General features: G+C 42.2%; 1 protein-coding gene across 6 annotated transcripts in view; it reads right to left on the reverse strand.

Annotated features, from left to right (window-relative positions):
* The window catches only part of Sk (small conductance calcium-activated potassium channel), a 279,006-nt gene that overhangs the window by 118,191 nt on the left and 142,203 nt on the right, over positions 1-18,612 (reverse strand). For 2 of the 6 annotated variants that reach the window (XM_076792014.1, XM_076792013.1), the window contains exon 1: positions 2,940-3,379. The exons of 2 other annotated variants lie outside the window; for them this stretch is intronic. The gene's annotated coding sequence lies outside the window, so the exon portion shown is untranslated. Of the gene's footprint in view, positions 1-2,432; positions 2,903-2,939; positions 3,380-18,612 lie in introns of those variants that run through there. 2 more of the 6 variants (XM_076792015.1, XM_076792012.1) reach the window with 1 other exon arrangement.

Consider the following 18,612-nt stretch of genomic DNA (forward strand, 5'->3'; position numbering starts at 1 on the left):
AAGCACTTTCAGCCGGTAATGCGGACATAATTTTTCAGGTTCGTGCTCAAGTGCGCGGTGCTGGCGATTACGATTACAGCGTCGGCGGCTATTCATTTCGGCGGGAAACATAACTTTAACGAGACATTCTCTCGCGGGGTGTATAATTTTAATTACTGCAGAAATTACGCGAAACAATTATTTTCTCTATTGCCGTTTCGGGGCCAGGGGGGGTGATTAATTTAATCATATCATATTTCCGAAATAACAACGGTTGAACTCGAAATCCTCTGGAATTTAATCAACGCGCGCGCACGACACGGCCGCCGAGATAATCGTCTTGCCGGCTTCGCCGCAGGAGCAATTCTAACTGTTTAAGCGGGAACCGAGAAAGAACGGCCGCCAATTATCGAATACTAATTCAATAAACGGTGTCTGGTCCCCGGGGATAGTCATTAATTAAAATTTCCCACGAGGGGCCGCGCCCCGCCGGGAACGGTCCGATAAAAATTCAACGACGCTTCTCGCCCTAGACGCCATTCAACCGTGCGTCCTTGGTTCGAATCTAATTAACGGAACCGACGACTTATTTACGAATTTCCTCGAACGGTCCTCTCTATCAATTATTCCCGCGGCGGAGAAGATCAAGGCTTCGCCGTCCACCGCCAGGATTAAATATTCGCTCCGGTTCCCGGGCGTGTATCGACACTTTCGATGGATCCGAAACGATCCGAAACCGTTCCCACGAATAATTGATCGAGCTCTTCTTCGTCTGAACTTTTAATTGTCGCACGGGACCGTTTATACTCGCCACCGGGGACACCGCGAGCCTGAATTAATAAGCGGCTCAGGGTTTCACCGAGTCCCCGGCCATTTATCCCCCGAAATCTCTGATAAATCCTCCTGTCACCGGGAAATTTTATAGTCGCATTTTTCCACGCGACTATCGGAACCTCGGAGGATCATTCCCGTCTGTCTCAGCCAGTCCGAATTAAATGTCTCCCATTTTTCTTTTTGTATTTCTGGAGGTAAATGAATTTTTTCCGCTTTATTCGGAATTGTACTCTGATCATTTTGCCTATTGAACGGTCAAATTGAACGATTTTACAGTACAATATACAATACACGTAAGCCACTGTGTTTGAAAATAAATGATACTTTGTCTAATTTTTAATTCTGTTTCAATTTTAACGCTGGGCAATTTTTCATTCTGAACACCCACAAGAACATGATACAAGAGAAATTTTAGTTTGCCTCAGTGGTGCACCAGAAATTAAATATTCTCAGAGCAATTTTAGAATTTGAAACACTTATAAGAACTTAATAAAAGATAACTCAATTTTGACCATTTACCCTGCCAACCAATTAATTTTTCCATCCCAACTACTTAAAAAATGTAAATAAAGATTAAGCTTCTTTTTCACTTGGAAATTCTTCTCTCTATTTTTCCCCATTGAATTTGCGAATCTGTCGATTTCAACTCAGAATTCAATTTTTTCCTATTTAACCTGCCAACTGCACGATTTTTCTGCAAAAACGTACCAGAAAAAGAAAAAAGAAAATCGACCTGACAAAAATGTTGCTACAGTCAACATAAATCTCGAGTCGTCCTACAAATAATACGAATTTTATTATTCACAGTAGAGTAACAAAAAATGGTATTAAAGTTACATTTTATACTTTATCGACTTTTTCAGATTTTCATTGCACATAAATGCATAAGCATCTGCAATCTGGTGATTATTACACTTTTCACCATGTTGCATCTCCCCGAGGCTAATCAAATTTTCTGTTCTAACCTATGTTCATGCACTACCCTGGCGATACAATTACGTTCTCTATTCAAATGCCCTAACTCTGTCTCACTCTAGCAAAACATTTTACGAATGCAAACAAAACTTTATTTCATGACCTTTGATGTTGAAGCAACATTAAACAATTAAATTATATATATAAAACTTTATTTCACAAAATCGTTCTAAAAACCCTTCGCACAATGTTTCACTTCCTAGCGGTCGATTTTCACACTTGCTGACCTGTCGATTCGATAATTCCTTGGCAAACTAAAATAATAAAAAATTTGGTTCTACCGTTTCAACAACAATGATAAACCTGAACCACTGGAAATTCTTCTATCAGAATTGATGTTGAACGTTTTTCAGAAAACGAGAAGTACTTTTCAAAGACAGTTGAATAAAAATGCGCAAGTGGAAATCATTGTTTCGTGAAAAATGTTTTTACGTTTCTGTTCGCTGTAATCGAACTAAAATTCTAGCACCACCACCACCACAGACTCGCCCCCCAAAAGCCATTCTAACATGCAAATGCTGCACGTTTCCTGATGTTCCACGTGAAAAAAAACCCCCGTTGTTTACGCAGGGTCGCCTCGAAGAAGTGCGACACCCGACCAGGGCTCAAGGGCTTCTTTCCCTCAAGATCCAACCCTAACTCACCCTTCCTCATCATATCGCGCCCCTAATCTTCCCTCGCGCGGTATCTACGACGCGATCACGATGTCGAGATGGCCGAGAGAACGAAACGATCACCGTTACGTAGCACTTCAAATTCACCGTGTGGTTCTCCGATACTTTTCTCGGGCCGGGAGGACGATCCCGCGGAGACTGTGAGATGAGATAAGATCACCAATCCCCGGCAGTATTCCGGATTTCGCGTGGCCAGACGCCGTGCAGAAGCATCTGTCCGTCAAATTAGCACGCGCCAGCAAACCGATGATCCCCTTGATCATCAATCAACATCGCAGTCCTTGGCGACACGACCACCGACGCACTATGTGTCTACGTGTGTCTGTAACTCGATCACTGTCCCCACGGGAAGGTGGAAGGGAACACGAAGGGAGCAAATTTTCCTTCGAACCGCCACTCTCCGGCGACCAGAACGGTTGGACATTCGCCGAAGGCAGACGATCGGACGATTTACGAGGATCTCTGTTCGCGATCTACCTCGCGCGCGAAGGCAGTGGTTGACACGGTGCTCCCTCGCTGCCAGTTTGTCGGAGGACCTTCGTGGACCTGTTAGACCTCGAGCGAACCGGTCCAGCAGCTGTCGATCGAATCGGTAGAGTCCCGGTAGGAATCGCAACGTGGGCCCCGGTGTTCGGTGGCGCTCTTCATCCGTTGACTTTGCCACAGGTCCGCGGTCACAAGTTCACTGGCAACGGTAGTCGGCGGTAGTCACGGGGCCACCGGCAGCGGCTTTGACCGCGCATCTTCGCTCGGCGATCGCGACACACGTGATAGAGAAGACTCGTAGGAAGAGGACACAGAGCGCGACGACGTAACGCGACGTATACGACGACGAGACAGAGAGGATACGCCGTCGAGCCCCTATGGAAAACAATCGTAGAACCGAGACGATAGCGAGAGGAGGCAGAGACAGAGAGGAGAGGAGAGAGATAGACAGACCCGTACGCGATCGAGATGATCCCGGACGAAAGTAAGGAGACAGGACACAACAGAGGAGAACTGAAAGAGTCAGATTCTGTGGATCAGGACGCGAAAAGGAGGCTCAGACGACTGGCCAGTATCCGAGCAACCGACAGGGTGAGGCTGTGATGGTCCGTCTCGCGACTCGACTGTTGCTGGATGGAGATGATGACGAGAGAGAGAGAGAGAGAGCGAGGAAGAGATATCGAAGAGCGAGCGTGAGAGCGAGACAGAGAAAGATGATACGCTGCTGGCTATGATAGCGAGGAGGGGTGCTGGGGGTGGGGGCAGGGAGGGAGAGAGAGAATGAGCGAGGCGAGGCGAGGCGAGCGAGAGAAGCGTCGGTGGTGAGCGTCCGCCCGCTGTGACGCTCCCGACAGGACTGCGTCGGTCCCCATTTAGTCCTCCCACCCCTCCCACGACCCTCTCTCACCACTGCCGAACGAACCAGCCACCCTCGCGCACACCCCCCTCCGCAATAGATTCGCCCCTGCCTTCTCCTCCTCTCCCTCCTCCTCATCCTCCTACCGCCCCTTCCTCCTCCGCTACCCCTCTTTGTGTTCCTGCCCTCTGTACACCGCACGCATACTCTACCAACCCCTTTCAACCCCCCGACAGGCACGGTCTCTTTCTCGCGCCGCTTGTGTTTCCACGCTTCCCCACGACCATACCCCGCAACCCCCTGTCCATTATTCTCTCGGTTTCTACAGGTTCCTGGTCCTCGGCGGACTTGTATACTTATTGCCAAAATGATTAGGCACGTGCGAACCGAATTTGCCAGGTTCGAGTTGCTTCTTATTCGAAAATTTCACAGCTTTGTCTATCTACCACGCCGAATCAGAGTAATATTCGGACACTTTTGAAAGGACAACTTTTTTTTATATTGGACCATATGGCTTGTATTTTTTTTTAGAAGTTCGAACAATTAGTTTACCGCATGAAAATTTTTGGGAAAATTGTAACTGGTCGGAATTGCAGAGAAAATACTGAAAGAAGTTTTTTACTATTTTATTTGAGCCTATATTGTACGTTTTAAAAATATGGTCTGCAGATCAATTCTATACGTCCTGAATTTTTCAGTGCTGAGACCAAAATGTTCTTCTTAATAGGGTCTATCGTGTCTGGTAGAACATTTATAATTAGAAAATAAAATCTAAAACTAGTCGAATTATCAAGGGTCGAGTCACTACCCGCTTGAAGCGGGCAGCAACTTAAGGCCAGTAGTCGGCACCGTATGCGTTGTTATTATTGTTATGGTATTTTCTAAATGTTTCTTCCCTAAAAGCCTAAACATTGTAAACTGAGGGATGACTATTTTTCTCATTGAAATATACGAGTCTCATCCAGTGTAAAATTGAGACATCAATCAAGTGATTTGGCAGAAAAATGTAAACAAACTCGGAGGGTAGTTGATCGATTTTTGAAGGGCTCACATACAAATACGTAATATTGTAACAGACTAAGGGATGACAATAGACGAATTCGTAGCATTGTTGCTTTAGCATACAAAAATGTCAGTCCATCTTTCTTGCTGGGAGTGTACCTCGGTCTCTACGCCCACCCCCGAGTTAGGGGGTGATTCCAACCCCCACTTCTCTAGGCTTACTCGTCTCCTCGCCAGAGCGGTGTGCCCGCGTGTAAACACATCTGCGTGCCGGCTAATTTTGGTTATCGCTCTAAGTGGCCAGTGAAAGCTCGAATACCACCGGTCTAATGGGCCAATAAACGCCCCGACAGTTTCTTTCATGCTCCCACGGTTTCTTTGCGTGGTAGATAGCGTTGTTGTGCCGCGATGTGAAAAGTCTACGGGTGTGCATGGCGGAGCAGTTGTCAGAGTCGTGATTGAAGAGACCAGTCAGTGCTGAATGAAGTTTTAGTAAGTCGTGTTAATAACAACAGTAATAAGAGTAGAGATAGTAAGAGTACGCGTAACAATAACAAAATAATAAGTGGTTGCCAGTGTTAAGTGAAGACGAACAGTGGATTGTGTAATTTCCTAGTAAATAAATAGTAAAATTTAAATAGTAAAAACTTAAATAGTAAATTATAAAAAAAAATTGTTAGTCTTATTAAATTCCTTCAGAAGTGCTACTACCAGCAGAAGATAATCAAAAAATATTTTTTTTATTTAATCAATTCAAATCTTAAGTGCGAGAAGAAACTCAATTTGAATAAATATCTTAACGAAATAAGGTATTTATATATGAACTAGTTTATTGATCGAATCGGTCAAGAATTGTCGGTAAATTTTGGTCAGTTAATAGAAGAAGAAATGAGTTTTCCGTAGAAAAGTTGTGTCGTAGAAACGATCGAGTTTACCACTAGGTAAAATTTCTCCGGTCGATATCCATCGGCGTCATAAATATGAAATTAAATCTCATCGTTTCCCTAAGCCACTCAAACATTCAAGATCCCGCGAATGAAAATTAATTTTTCATTGGATACGAATCCAGGCTCGGTATTAAGTACTCAACGGTCCTCGGCTCGCTCGGCTGTCTACGAATCCATTCCACGCTCTCTCCATAAATTAACATATAAACCTGCACACGCCATCTTCATCGCGGTCCGCCCTCGCAAACCGGTGAAAACTTCTCGTGCCCGGATTCCGAGTCGAGTCACGGAGAGATTCGGCGGTAGGTATAGGAAACAAGGGAAAAAACGGGACATCGATCGGTGACAGGATCAACATTCCGATCAGGATCCTGTTCATTTAATACTCGTCGCAGTTAACTCTGACGTGCTCGAGCTTCCTTCATCGATCGGAAAACGTCTGATGATAGGGGAGAGAATTTCGTCCATTCAAACACGCTTCTAATCGTGTTAGAGGGAGGAACGAGTCGACGATGGGCTCGGGGAATTTAAATGACCGTCGATCTCGTCCTGGGGAACACCGTGGGACCATTTCCAATGTTTCGCGAAACGAAATCCATTATAATTTACCGCCGAGTTGACGAGCGAGGCGTCAAACTTCGTTGGACGATCACGAAACGTGTTTGATCAAACATAAATTAAATTATTCAGATTGTAAATTATTCCTAGGAAACGTAATTCTTCTGAGAACGTCGTCAATAGACTGCGGATCGTTATGTAAAATAATTTTCCTGCATTTGTTACAGTGTAACCTCTTATTTCACTAGGAAACTAGTGTATTGATGCTATTCAATTCTTTCAATTTTTCATAAATGCATAAATGATGAATTAAAATATTTTGTATTTTTCAAGCCATACTAGTAGAAAATTTCATTTTTCTCATCCAGTACAAATATTCGTGTTTGTAGCTGTTTGTGTACAATATTCTTGTTGCAACAGCTTGCTTGTGATATTTCATAATAAAATCGTCTCTGATAGAATATTAATAATAACAACTTTGCTTTAAGGTTCTCCGGTGCACAAGAGAAATATTTAACGAGGCACTCCAGTACGAAAGCAGAAGAGGACGAACGACATGCAGATAAATGTACAAATAATAATATTCGGTGTGTACAATTCCGTCAAATTATACACACTTTATGCAACCACCCGCAGATCAGAGAAGTTTATGTTAGGTTCAGGTTGTATGAAAAGTTGCATCTTTGTCGGCGAGACTCCGCCCACGCTACGCCCCGCGGCAAGTCTGCTGGCAAAGGGTTAAAATAAATTCGACTCGATTTCAGGTTGAATATTTAGAAGCGTAGAATTTCGGGTATTGGCTGGTGGAAGAAGGGTTCCTTTGTTTTCTGCCGACCTCTTCGAAACTTTCCTCTCAATCCCGGCCGACAAGATCATCCTTTGTCCCTTTCGGACCCATTGTCCGGTGGATCTTCGACAGCCCAAACCATCGGAACTACAGCCTGGCTCGTAAACATGCCCCGATCCCGACGCAATTTCGGTTAACCCGCCTGTTTGTCTATTAGATGTCTACCGAGTTCGCAGTTTGCTTATCGAAAATCCCTATAGGTCGACCCTAACTACTTACAGGCTTATTTGTGCGTGCGTGTGTGCCGCGACACACGCGTGACCGTAAATGTCAGCGGTTTTGTACAGATCACTGAAAATCGGCGATTAGAAATTAATTAACACGTCTGCCGGTAATTATTTCACAATTTTTAGAAGTCTATCTTCCACCCTCCAGCAATCAAATCATTTCGTTTTTAAATTTCCTTTTAACCGTAAAATATTTATTGAAAATCCGATTAATCACAATCAAACAAAGTTGCCAATATTGGAGTTTTTTTTTTGTTATCAACGAGAATATTTGAACCATAGAACACACATTTACACAAATATTGTTCACTTTACTCAACGCGTAGATTGAAAAAGGAAACAAACAGGGAAGTACTGGAACAAAATTATTTTTTCTGCCAATCTTCATTCCAATTTGACCGAAGTAAACAAATAATGCAGATAAAATGGAATGCAAAAATATGGCTTGAAAATCAATTATCGTTTGCGCACATCAGATAGGATTATGTAAAGTCAGCTAGCTGTTTTATATTTCCGCGGTTCCAACGGAAATTGGTTTTCAGGTATTAAAACCTATACCCGCGCTTTTAATTTTGACCGAAATCGAAAATTCTGGGTGCATTCAGGGTTGCCTGTTACTGACAGCTACACGTTTCACGAACACGGCGTTTATTCGTTTCTGCTTGTTATGTAAAGTTTCCGGCAGAATGCGTTTAAATTTCACATTCGCTCGTTATTTTTACCGATAAGGAAACTGCACACGTATAATAACCTTCGAACAACTGCGCCTGCGTCTCCTTTGATTCGGAATATCAAAATCCTTGTCTGGGTGACAGAGAGCTCATTTTGACGTGCAATTAGAAAGCTTCCGTCTAGCTACTCAACTGTTCGTAATTAGTTAAATTAGAGACGTCTTAGTTTAGTGCAGTGCAGAAGATTAGCGAAAATGTATATGGACAATTGCGTACGCTGATCCAAATATTACCATTTGTATAATTGTCAAAAGTGTCTACTATTTCATACGATTTCATAGCTAATTAATGAGGAACAATTTGCGACAGAATTGTTGAACGAAGAGCTTCATTCGTAACGAGCAAGAGATTCAGAATAATTCGTCAGCACACGAAAGGCAGCTCAGAGAATGCGTCTGACCATCGCAGGACGTTTCCACTTGCCACGTATGATTTTAATGGTAATAGTATTCCGTAGTATGCGAATTTCCTCATTAACGATTCTTGCGCTTAAAAGAGACGCTGCAAACACAATTCGCTTCTGGGTCTCACCATAACTCCCTGTTTCCACGTGCTGCATACAATTTTCATGATTACTTTATTTTTGAAACTAACGAGACCTTTTCTATTTAGAGACTTTAATATTAAAGAAAATTACTGAAAACAAAATTGACTACTACGTCCGACCATTACACACTGTTTCTACTTACTGCATACAATTTTCCGAGTAATTATATTTTACAAATTGATAATTCTCCCTCAGAGGGTTCCTATATTTCAAGAACTGTTTAAACACTATTTGCAACAACTTCTAACAATTACTCCCTGTTTCCATTTGCTGCACACAATTTTCCTAATGGCCTTAGTTTGTAAACTGACGAGGCCTCTTCTATTTAGAGCTTTCTATATTTGCGAAAGTTACTGAAAACAAAATTCACTGCTACGTCTGACCATTACACACTGTTTCTACTTGCTATCACGCAATTTTCCTAGTAATTATATTTTAGAAAGTGACGATTCCTTCTCTGAAGGCTCCTGTGTTTAAAGAACGGTTTAAAGCACAATTCGCTACCACGTCGATTTATTATGCACCACTTTCGCTCAGAAACACCATCAGAAATCCTGCACCCTCGGAACCAGAATGTCGAACAAAAACTTTTCATATCTAATTTCCTCGTGATTGTCTGGTGCCATATGTAAGACAGTGCGCGTCATCGCGCGTCTTTTATCCGCGAACAAGAGGATCCTCTCCGCGTGAATAATGACTGCGAAACTATTCTGTTCGAGCTGCAGCAGAATCCGGGTGTCTAGGATCGCGCGAAGAAAAGGAGGATTCGGCGGGAATGCTGGATGCGCGGATGCATTTGGCTATAGAAGGCAGACAGGAAGGAAGGAAGGAAGGAAGGAAGGAAATAAATGGGATCAGGACAAGCGTTATCGGGGCGTGCGTTAATCTGGCATCAGCTGTCTCGCAGAAGTTGCCCGCGAGCGTCTTTGTTGAACGCGCAGCTACGGGGGTTGCAACGTATGCAGCCGGCGTACAGCGGGGCGTCCCGGAAACAACGTTCGAAGCGATAAAAGTATTCGCGGTGACAGTCAGCCGGGCCGTATTTCACCGGGGCCACCGTTCCCGAAGATAGATTCCCGGGCGCTTCGTCAATGGCCATAATGGCCACCTATTCCGCAAGGATATTCCCGGCGATAGGGGCTGTTTACTCGCCGGTTTTCCCGATGACGAATCCGTTTTCTTGCGGCTCCCGGCCGGAAATAAGTGGCGCGACGACGACGCCGCGCCGCGCCGTTGGCGAGCCGACGACAAAAAGAAATTAGAAACCGGCTAACAGACGGGACGAGACGGAGAGGGTTCGCAACCAGCTCTGTGTACCCCGTCACAGTAATGCTGATATCGTACCTAGTCATTATTCTCCGCGGGGAGACCCGTCGCGGTGTAGATTACGTCTGTCGACCGCAAGGACTCGTGACGCGACAACAGCGTATTCAGGATGGGGAAGTCGATAATTAGAGTTTGACGTTTTCTTGTCTACGGCCGGAATTAGCAAAATTGCATTAGGCTCGCGTCGATCTTCGTTAACTCGCCGACGAGATTTACGTGTTCGAATCGCACCCGGTCCGTTCCGATTTCGATCACCAATTAAATTGTAATGAACTTAAATAAATATTTCTTGTTCCTTAGATTCTCTTGGAAGTAATCGTAATTATACGAAATAATCCACCTGTTCATCCAATAGTCAAGTGTGGGATCACGTTCAATATTATTTTTATTAATTAAAAAAAAAATGCTATTTGTAGACAAAATTTCAATTGTGTGAAATAATGGAGAGATAGAGTTATATTAGAGAATATTTTCCTCAGAATTTTCGTAAGTAATATTATTTGTTACTATGTAGACTACCTTGAACTTAATAACATAGGAAGTAACTCGTGTGAAATAATAGGAAGAGTTGTGAGCAAGAAGAGTACTCGCAAGGTTAATTTCCATGTCGAATAAGTAGAAAAATCGGTAATTGGCCCGACAAGTGGAGCGTGCGAATATTCAGTAGGACACGTGAAACATAGTATGTCCGCACTCGGGCAAGTGTAACGGAAAGTAGAAGAACAATAGAACCAAGCCGCACAAGTGGAAGACTGGTGTCTCTAGTTACACAAGGGGAATAAGATCTGTGTCAGCCAAAGACAAGTGGTTTGGGACGAGTGCCCGGACAAGTAGAATAGGGCGGCTGCCAGTAGAATAGGAGTCGGACAACTAGAGTATGGTAGTACCTCATACAAGTGGCATGGGATTACAGATTCGACAGGCGGACTGGAATTTCCCCGTCAACTCCAGAAAGTAGAGTATGACAGCGTTTGGTCAGACACGTGAATGTTCCCTACATATAAAATTAATTGAATCGGTCAGCTTTATAAAAATCGCCGCGATTCAATTTCTGTGTAATTAGAGACATTCGAAAACGAACTGGTAACAAATACAACTAAAAAATTCAATCTGCAAGTAGTACAAGTCAGTCATGGATCAGACAGCTGTACAAAAAATTGAAGAATTCTTATGCAATTAGGAACGTCCCCGAATAAAAGAAATATGATTGTTGCATAGCATAAAATGCAAATAAAAACTTAACGACCCACTGTATAATTAACAAAGATCAATCATGGATCGGGCAGCCGTAGAAAATTCGCAGCGATTGAATTCGCCCGTAATTGGGAGCATTTCAGTGACGATTTGCGAGGGGAATAATTGCCAGGCATCTAGAAGTCTGCACTAAACGTTTTACAGCCGGCGAATAAAGCCCCGGGAGTACGATTAAGATAGTGGTGGCGAGATTTATGCCTGCTGATAACTCGTTGACGGTCGTTCGACGTATCCAGGTCCGAGGAAAAGTGCAATCTCGGCGTGAAAGTAGTAATTCGAGGCTTCCACCGACGATCGCAAAAATCTTTTCCGCCCGGTTGCGTGACGTTACCCTAACCGTGAATTACCATTTCCCGTGTGAACCGCAAGAACGCAGAAGGGGGGGGGCAGAGAGATCGAGGAGATCGATCGTAGAAGGGAGGCCTGTAACTGGAAACTTCGCATCGAGCAGGAAATCTCTTCCACTTTAGCGCGCGTGACTTTTCCAGCCATAAATTCTTCCCGTTTAGCTTCCCGACTCGATAAAACCTACGGAACGCTTAATGAACGGTCTCTCCCGCGAATTATACGCGCAAGTTGGAAATCATGGACTGTGCTTTATTACACTAATTCGTCGGTTCGCACCACATAAGTTAAAACTGCGGGAAAATGAATTTCGCTGTGATCGAGTGGCGTGTCTGACCACTGCTCCCTGCTTCTACTTGGATTAAATATTGATCCTGACGCGCCCCGCCGCGCTGCGGCGCGTTGGATTTTAACAATTTCGGTATCACGTTGTACTTGTCAAATTCAAGTGAATTATTGTGGAACGTAAACCATGCATCGTGTTAATATTTATTGAAAATATTTTCCTGCGGACAGGGGCGTTTTGCGTAGGGAATTGTACGTGCAGAATGATAGGTGTGAAATTTTGTTTTTTTTTTTCTTAATCGCGATGCAGATTATGGTTCCCAGTGGTTGTAGGGGGATTTCGGGGAAACGTCAGCGCGACGCGTGACCACGAATCGACGGTGAAATCCGGACAGTTTTAGGGGTCGATTCGCGAATGAAGTGTTTGATGGGAGTCGATAAACCGGCGGCCACGCGTTGACGACAGTTGGACGGGTGCAAAAAGTGATCGAGGCAGACGCAATTTCTGTAATATAAACGTCCTTGATGGACGTGTGCTCAGGCTCGGCGCACGACTCGGAAAGATGGAAAGATAAATCGGTGGTGCTCGGATAATTGATTTAACTTCCACCGTGTTGAATATGCGAACAATACAGCGTGGCTCACTACATTATTCATACCCGTGTCGCTTCTATAGTAATAAAATACGCACGCAACATCATCATCGAATTTCTTATCAACACTGTAACGCAATAATTAATTTACTTAAAATCCACCAGGATCTGATTCCCGGCTAAAGGGCCGTTAATATTTTTGTTACATCACTGTTTCACCGAGTTTCCTCCATTAAATCGTGCAATTAATCATTGATCATGTAATGATTCTGTTGAAATACCCGAGCAGGAGGAAGTATTTAATTAAATCACTAACAAGTTTTCTTATATCCATCCAATCTTTGTCGGGGCGCCCACACTTTCCCCACTGACTAGAGAAAAAAAAAGGGAGCTCGTTCTCGTAAAACCAATTCGAACTTAACACTATTACTAAAGTTAAAACTCTCAATCTTCATAAAACTTTAAGCAGCAAGTTTCGTTGCTACTCGGAGAATGCTATTAAGGGCGAAGAAGGTTCTGTAGCCGAGCAAAAACATATTTAACCTGAATTATTCGAAACAGGATTAACTGTAGCAGAAACAGGATTAACTGTAGCAGAAACAGGAAGAAACAGGACATTTAAAGGATACAATTATCTGCGACGGATAACAACATGAAAAGTGGCACCTTCAAGAAGGTTCTTTAATTCTTTCAATAATTGGAACTTTTGAAAAATCCAAACATAGAAAGTGCGACTACACGGGCCCTTTTAAGGGACAGTAGGGATCAAAGAGGTTCGCCTTGACACGAATATTAATTCGAAAGTTTCCCTCGGTAAGACACCAAGTTCTCCAGAAGATGTTCCGCTATAGCTCGCACAAATTCACGTTCTAGCATGAATAGCCTCGTGGACCGTTGTTCGGCAGGTGCTCGATATTCTTCTATCGGGTGCTGGCAGCGCTCAAAGCGCAAGATCGTCGAGCATCAGTCACAATTTCGTACACAATGGATTATAGTACTCGCATCGTGCACGCTCCGCGAGGTCCACCTTCCGCGCGACAAACTCCAGTTTCCCGTTTATCCACTATACTACCGTTCTCCCTTTCTTGGCCGTCGCGTCGACGATCTACAACGGTACTCTAATCCATCCCAACTCATACGTTGACCGTGTTACGCTTCGCTGTAAACTTGCAATCGCGCGAGTGCAATATGGAACACCGAATCAGAAAAGACGATAGGGAGATGCTGCTTTGCCCTGCTGTTCCACCCATCACGAATTCCCTGTGCGCTCCTTAGTTTATTTATTAACGCACCGAGATACAGTTTGCTTCCGGGTTCATTTAATCGCGTGTAAAGATCGTGTACAATTCACTTCCGGGTTCGTTTAATAATGTACAAAGATCGTGGACAGTTTGCTTCCATGTTCATTTGATAGCGAAACTTCCACACGATTCTCTTTCTAGTGAAATTATTCATCCTAGTCAATTAATTAATGTACAGTGGTCATGTACGATTGTAGAGTTTATAGTGTATAGTTTTTTCTTCATTTGAATTTATGAACAAACGAAGACAGTGCACAGTTTCCTTCCAAGTTAATTTATTAATAGACTGTGGATCTTAAGAATCTATTACGGCAGTAAACATATTGAAAGAATTTCAGAATTTTTATTTATTACTTGTTAAAGTTATTGAGGAAAGGAAACAATTTTTATCTAGTTCCCGTTTCCTGTACTTTATGCACGAAACTTTTATTTTGCATAAACATGCGCAGTCTAATTAACATATAAAGATCGTGGGCAGTTTACTTCAGCGTTCATTTAATAGCTTGTGAAATATACTTAATTTATTAGCATGCAGAGATAATGTACAGATTGCTTCCTGTTTATTTTAAGCCCACGAAGATTGTGTACAGTTTGTTCCCCACTTAATTTATGAACATACGAAGACCGTGGCCAGTTTCATTCCAAGTTAATTTATTAGCAAATAAAGATCGTGTACAATTTGCTCCCACGTACATTTAATGGTCCATAAAATCTACGACCGATTTTCTTCCTGATTAATTTTGTAAGATATAAATTACGAACAGTATAGTTGACGAATAATGGGTTTATTTAAATTTCATAAAGGATCTAAAGTCTGTTGGATGGAAAGTATGTATTAAAAATGGGAGTGCATTTTTCACTAGTAGATGCAAGACCGCGTTCATGCTTTTGTAAAAGCGATGGATTGAAAACAAAATGGAGTAAAAGCATAAAAATATATTCACACATATATTGTATTGTGCCTTGAACAATCACCTGTTGATTACACGAGAGATATCAATTTTATAATGATATATATGGGTCGATTGAAAATCCTGATTACATTTTCTATGTAAGAAACAGAATTTTGAAATTTATTGTCATTGTTACACTTTATGCAAAATAAAAATTTGAATTGCGATAAACTGGAGTGACATAGAAATTTATTTTCTTTCTTAATATGTTTAACAGGTTGAAAAATAATATAACATAAATGAGGCATAAAATCCGCTTGTCTAGTCATTATATTTTCTAAATTTATTTAACATTAATTAGTTAGAAATACTGCTTCTCTGTTCGAAATTTTCATAACTTTATTAAATGATTAGAGTACTTAAGAAAACATGTTTCCACTTGCTCTTCAAGTTACTCTTTCACCCCCCTCTCTCTCTCTCTCTGCTTCTCCTTCTCTCTCTGGAAAGCTCGTTACACACTCAAGGATGCTTCTGGCAACTAATTGACTACGTCCGCGACTCTTTCGAACTTTGACATCTCATCTCATCTCTCAGCTCACATGCACAGGGCACACTCTCGCGAAGAGAGGTCAGCCGGGTCTCCACGTGTGATCCTTGAACTCCGACAATCTACGGAACTTGTTCGTCCTCCTCGAACCATGTTTGGAAACAGACGAATCGACGGGATCTATTATCGTCCGAAACTAAACTGCGAATTCGGCGAATAACTATCATCCTCCCTGTGGGGATCGCGGGAGCCGCGGCGTTAACGTAATCGGAGACCGTTGTGCTAAGCATTTTGGTAATCGAGTGCCTCCTCAGTTATAGCAATAACAGTCGCCTTATTGCGCAATTTGTACACATAAACGTGAAGTTGCGCCGTTACGCGCGATTAGGTAGAATGTTTAATTAGCGCGCCCGTGTAGAACGCAGAACACCCTCGGCCGAGAGCTATAGCGCGAAGGATTAAGACCGCGTTGAACCTAATCTCCGTAGAATGTTTCATGAACAGATCGCGAATGAACCAGCAGTAAAGACTTGACTAGAATTTCCATATAATTCCTGTTTTGTCACGAGATTAACATTTATCGAACCGTTTGTAATCAATTTCCCCTTTGGGTTTCATCAAGGTGAATTTATACGATTAATATTTAGTTTGCCGAGATCTCCTCGTTATACTTAATTAAATATGCGTTCACAGTTTATTTATCCTGTTTAATTTAAATCTCCGGCAATTAGGTAATGTATATAAATCTGTTTAAAAATTGACGCCCTCGTACGTGACTAACGAGACTTAACATTAAACTGAAATTAAATGTACACACGACTACGGGCGTATCTGAAAAGATAAACACGGCGAACGAAAAATCGGTGCGCATCGAAAATTCCGAATATCTTTTTCAACTGCAACGGGAACTCGTTAAACGATTTATTAATCTGAAATTCCACAAAAATTATCGCCGCGGTAATTTGTTGATTTTTTTTTTAACCTTTGGACGATTGCGCGAATTTTCCTTCTGCACGCAAAACAATTAACTGGAGATAGAAAATCATTCAAGGGAGATATTTATTCAATGAAGCAATTAAAACGTAGTTGAGATACGAGAGATCCGAGAAATTAAATAAACTAGTATTATTTACTCCAATGATTGATGGCATAGAAAAACACATGAACCAAGAGAAAAATTTCTTTTCTGAAAATTGATATTCTCGAATTCATTTTATCCATCTACTGTTTGAAATTTCTCTGATTCAATCTTCTCATAAACGTATAAATTTTGGTCCCGTCAGTTTGAACGCGCAATTCTCCGTCGAATAAAAACATAAATAAATTTCCTTCGCCAAGGAGTGATTTCTGCCAGTTAATGAAAGACCGCGTGTCCGCCGTGCGACCGACTCGGCAATCAAAGTGTTCAAATAACAACGCGCTGCGGCTTGCAAACAAAGGGACCGTGGACCATAGGAAGGTTGCCTTGTCGTTCTATGGTGTTTCGCCGAATTGCAACGGTCACAGGCAGAGACGCAATACCCGGCAGCTCGGGTCAGGAGCCGTTTAAATGTCGCGTCTCGTCGGTCCGGAGCTACAATTTCGCGAAACAAATTGGAAAGTGTCGTGTCTGGGACCCCTTCACCCTCTAACGAACGAGCCCCGACGTTTCGCACGCCCACGCGCCGCTAAGATAATTGGCTATTTACTCCGGCGACGTGGCTTAATAACCGAGCATCTCTCTTTTAAAAAATTTGGAAAAATCACCTGGACAAACCACCCCCTCGATTCTACCCACAATTGCTTCGTATCACTTTACATTGCGATCATTTTGCAATACTGTATCACGCTCTTGCAACAGATTTTTTAAATATAACATACAGCATTATTTTTCATGTTTAGTATACTCTCAAATAATTCGTTCGATCGTATTCGCGATTTTGTACAAATTTTCTGCGTTCGATAAAACAGAATACCTTTCGACGAAAAAGGAATAGAAACTGAATTGAATTTATTCTGACGATTTTCCGTGCGGCTAAAGTGTCGTCCGAGTGAAATAATGCGGACAGATAAAGAAAGCATGAAAAATAGAATGATTGCTATACTGTTTTAGAAATGATTCTCCGAAGATGCCATAAAAGTTTCGATGGTGCAGATAAAAAGAATTTTAATGTGGAGCAGGAGTGAAATGAACGGTGATATTTCATCGAATGAAATTACGGAGTTTATCGAACTTTTATTGGACGTATATTTCTCTTTATGATGGCTAACTGTAGACATATAAAAGCAGATTTAAAATCAATTCCCAAATAGCAAATTTAAAATCCTATCGCCTCGAGGGGCTCGGCGGAAAGAAAAATCGTGACACCTAAGGCAACGCAGATAAGAGGACGCGCGACGGTGTGAAACACTCGACAGAAAAAATTTGCATTCGATTTACAACTAGAATCGACAACCCGCTAAATCGTTCCCGGTGTCCAGATCAGGGATGAACGTTCTATACGGGCCCGCACAAAGCCAAATTTCTTCGTAGGGGGTCGTTTAACGATCGCCGAGCGGCAGATGTTCAGGCAGGACATAATTTTCTGCGCTCTGCGGCTGGCGTGCGCCGCGATAACATCGCGCGCCACCGAATTACACGTGCAATTGCGTTAAAATGGCCGTGTCCGCCAACGACGGGTTCGTTCGCGGTGTCCCGTGCCGTTGAGGACAGTTTAAACGCAATCTACGTCCTGTTCCGTGGCTAGAAACGGCCAGGATTTAATGCCGACTGGATTCGACGGAAATTAATTTATTAGGAACACGGAACTTTCCCTTTACTTCCCACCGAACGCGGCTTCTTAAGTATTTCTGACAAATGCATTACACTTGAGATTATTTTTTGTGGGGAATGATCACTGATCCATTGTGAAAATTCATTATGAAAATTCATTGCGAAAATTCATTGCGAAAATTCATTGGGAAAATGCATAGTGAAAATTCATTGGGAAAATTGATTATGAAAATTCATTGGGAAAATTGATTATGAAAATTCATTGGGAAAATGCATAGTGAAAATTTATTGCGAAAATTCATTGCGAAAATTCGTTGGGAAAATGCATAGTGAAAATTCATTGGGAAAATTGATTATGAAAATTCATTGGGAAAATGCATAGTGAAAATTTATTGCGAAAATTCATTGGGAAAATGCATAGTGAAAATTCATTGGGAAAATTGATTATGAAAATTCATTTGGAAAATGCATAGTGAAAATTTATTGCGAAAATTCATTGCGAAAATGCATAGTGAAAATTCATTTCGAAAATTCATTGGGAAAATTGATTATGAATATTCATTGGGAAAATGCATAGTGAAAATTCATTGAGAAAATTGATTTGCGAAAATGCATAGTGAAAATTCATTGGGAAAATTGATCGGGAAAATTGA

The sequence above is a fragment of the Halictus rubicundus genome, chromosome 8 (assembly GCF_050948215.1).
Source record: "Halictus rubicundus isolate RS-2024b chromosome 8, iyHalRubi1_principal, whole genome shotgun sequence".
Taxonomy (NCBI): Eukaryota; Metazoa; Arthropoda; class Insecta; order Hymenoptera; family Halictidae; genus Halictus; species Halictus rubicundus.